Source organism: Lygodium microphyllum, chromosome 10 (genome assembly GCF_053477565.2).
Source record: "Lygodium microphyllum isolate KBCC chromosome 10, Lygodium_microphyllum_v1.1.10, whole genome shotgun sequence".
NCBI lineage: Eukaryota > Viridiplantae > Streptophyta > Polypodiopsida > Schizaeales > Lygodiaceae > Lygodium > Lygodium microphyllum.
This window is the reverse complement of record NC_141144.1, coordinates 36682470-36686728: the sequence shown is the minus strand read 5'-3', so window position 1 is coordinate 36686728 and position 4259 is coordinate 36682470.

Below are 4259 nucleotides of genomic sequence, written 5' to 3'. Positions count from 1 at the left end.
GGACCATTGGATTGAACATTTCTCTAGCTATACATGGTTTTCCAATCCATTTTTTGGATATTATGTGGTCCTTCAAGTGTGCGATTTCAACATTTCAGAACTCATTTTGGGGGTTTTGATATGTTGCAAATACTTTGATAATGTCAAGCAAATTGAATGCTAATATCAAAATGTAGATATCCTAAAAAGTGTGAATTTCAAAATCTAAGCTTGTCAAGCATTCCTTGAGAGAGAGAGTTATTTTCTTCAAAAAAAATCTATGTGATCTTCACCTCTCTCCTTTTCTCCAACCTAGAAGGCCCCAAAATGAGCTCAAAATTATTCTAACATATCCACATTTAGCCAATGAGTTATGAAGACTTGTGGAGCCAAGGGCTAAAGAGAATGTTACTAAAATGTCTAAGAATAGAAAATTAGACAAGGGTTTTGAAAGTGGACCCAAATGTGTTTGATGGGGATGCACATAAGCAACAAGTCTATGTATGAGCCACCATAACCATGCCTTTTCAAATCCATTGGAAGGAAATATGCACACTAGTGTCTACATGAGTGACACTCATTGGACATTGGTGTTGCTCAATATACCAACAATGTCAATGTAGGAGACAAATGGTGATGCATTGCTATCTAAGGATATGTACAACTTGTTTTCATTAGGATTCTCCCAAATCCTAATAAACAATTGACTTATTATTGTTTTTATTATTCTCACTAGATTACAAGACATCAAGTTATAAGACAAAGTTACTACTCACTAGGTTATTCTCACTAGGTTACAATACATCAAGTTATGTATTGTTGCTTATAACACAAACTTATTGTTCAAAACAAAGTTGTTTCTTATCTCTTAGAATTCACATTGTCTTATAGACAAAAGTTCATGATAAACCAATGCTACATACCCTAGGCTAGATCAACTCAATCATATACATGGCTTTCAGTGAAAGAAGTCAAACCATGCTACCAATGATCTATCAAAGAAATGCCAAACTTTACAATTTGGCTTTGAAACAAAAAGATCATAACATGTAAGCAAGGTTAAGTAGAAGAGATCCAACAATTAACATCATATGCACCATTGTTATCTTTGCAAACAACATGGGTTTTAATGCCAACAAGCATATACGAATGATCTATCAAAGAAATGCCAAACTTTACAATTTGGCTTTGAAACAAAAAGATCATAACATGTAAGCAAGGTTAAGTAGAAGAGATCCAACAATTAACATCATATGCACCATTGTTATCTTTGCAAGTTAAGTAGAAGAGGTCCAACAATTAACATCATATGCACCATTGCTATCTTTGCAAGCAACATGGGCTTTAATGCCAACAAGCATATACCAATGATCTATCAAAGAAATGCCAAAGTTTACAATTTGATTTTGAAACAAAAAGATCATAACATGTAAGCAAGGTTAAGTAGAAGAGATCCAACAATTAACATCGTATGCACCATTGTTATCTTTACAAGCAACATGTGTTTTAATGCCAACAAGCATATAGTTCTTTTGTATGCACAAGTCTAACAAGAGGTGTCAGACAAGCCAATGATAAGCCTTCTTTGGTATGACATTTATCAATCTTTAAAAAGTCCAAAACTTTAATTTTTCCTTCAAGAATAGTTTAATATTGCTACATGGAATCACTTGTTTGCTTGATTCCATCACTCTTTTTATAATGTTTCTTTATAGCATCTCCGCATCAATTATGAGTATGTTTCTACCATGAGCACACGTGTATTTGTTGTTTCCAACATGCATTAGAAGCATGTACTCAACGAATTTGAGACCATCAAACCAACTAGAATTATATTTAGTCAAATTCCTTTGCAATACCCAAAGAAATTTGTTAAACATGCACTTGCTCTATTTACAAATAAACTAGTAAATCATTTACTAATAGCATGCTTCTAAGCATGTTATTACTTAATGTGAACTCACTAATTGACTCAAATGATAGACAAGGTTCTTAGAAAGAATAAATCTGTTCAATGTGTACTCTTATTGTTATCAAAAGAGTAACATTCTATTATTAATAATATCCTTTAAAAGCATGTTACTAGTGAGCACTCACCTAATCAAGTGTATCTAACCAAATTCTCTTAAACATTTAAACAAGCTTTACAAACTTGCACTCGAGTTTCTTAGTGAACTTTTAACATTTGAATTAACAATCTTATAACAACAAATCTCAATAAATTACTTAGTGAACTCAACTTTAGAATTTCTTTTTAAGAGTCGCCTACGAATCTTAACAAGCTATGGATGATTAAGAAAGGCTTTAATGGGATACAAAGACAAGAACACCTAATCACTTATGCAAAAAGAGCCTTGAAGTAAGTCTATCTTCTCACTAGACTTATCAATTTGAACTCGATGAGTGATGACTTAATAACTCTCCAATCCTAAACTTGGTTCTTCATATGCGCGTCAAAATTGTTTGTGTGAGTTGCATATAGAATGACACTTGAAAGAGTGTACTATTGAAAACTCTTCGTTAAAATATAATTGTATGCATCAACTTCACACTATAATTGTTCGTGTGAGTTGCATATAGAATGACACTTGAAAGAGTGTACTATTGAAAACTCTTCATTAAAGTATAATTGTATGCATCAACTTCACACTATAAGCTAGATGGTGGTGAGAGACTAAGACTCATAAGTTGTGAGTTTAATTGCATTTAGTATATAATTATCCACAAATTTAAATCTAATAATTTGCTATGTTTGAAATTGGGATGGCAACCACTAGCCTAAGGGGGAATGTCCTCTAAAAGACGCCTTAGAAGCCCATAGTATAAAATACGATACATTAGATCAATCCATTCATCTTGGTTGCAAAAGCTGAAAATATGTTTAGCCAAAGCAATAAACATGCATATACCACAAAAGGAGATTGAAATATGTTTATATCTAAAGATAATTTATCTACAGAAAGCTTCTTAACAAAACGCATCATGCATCTTGTTTTTGAAAGGCATGTTGATATTAAAAGACAATGCACAAACTCGTGCTCATTTGTGCCTCTCAAATGCATAGTATAGCAAAACTATAGTCAACTAATTTCAATATAATTTGTGTTAAATATGATATTACAATAAACCTCATTATGAGCATATGCTTGCAAAAAAAACTACTAGAGCATTTTCATGATGTACAAATTGTGTTAACATTATACTAGCAAAACAACTACTAGAGCATTTTCATAATGTACAAATTATGTTTTGTTAACACCTCTCAAATGCATAGTGTAGTGAAATTATGTTTTGTTAACACCTCTCAAATGCCTAGTGTAGTGAAACTACAATCAAATAATTTCAATACGTGTTAAATATGATATTACAATGAACCCCATTATGAGCATATACTTGCAAAACAACTACTAGAGCATTTTCATGATGTACAAATTGTGTTAACATTATACTAGCAAAACAACTACTAGAGCATTTTCATAATGTACAAATTATGTTCTGTTAACACCTCTCAAATGCATAGCATAGTATAGCGATACTACAATCAACTAATTTCAACGTGTTAAATATGATATTACAATGAACCCCATTATGAGCATATACTTGCAAAACAACTCCTAGAGCAATTTTCATAATGTACAAATTAGTTCCACGAATTACCATTACTACTATTCACGATGATATCACCATTGTGGTGCATCTAACATAGAGGCACATTCACTTACAAACAAATTAACACCTCTCAAATGCATAGTGTAGTGAAATTATGTTTTGTTAACACCTCTCAAATGCCTAGTGTAGTGAAACTACAATCAAATAATTTCAATACGTGTTAAATATGATATTAAAATGAACCCCATTATGAGCATATACTTGCAAAACAACTACTAGAGCATTTTCATGATGTACAAATTGTGTTAACATTATACTAGCAAAACAACTACTAGAGCATTTTCATGATGTACAAATTATGTTCTGTTAACACCTCTCAAATGCATAGCATAGTATAGCGATACTACAATCAACTAATTTCAACGTGTTAAATATGATATTACAATGAACCCCATTATGCGCATATACTTGCAAAACAACTCCTAGAGCAATTTTCATAATGTACAAATTAGTTCCACGAATTACCATTACTACTATTCACAATGATATCAACATTGTGGTGCATCTAACATAGAGGCACATTCACTTACAAACAAATCACTTGTTCATGTGCTCACTTATGTCTACAATGAACAACTCTACATGGAGACTTTTGCCATAGGATCCATAGA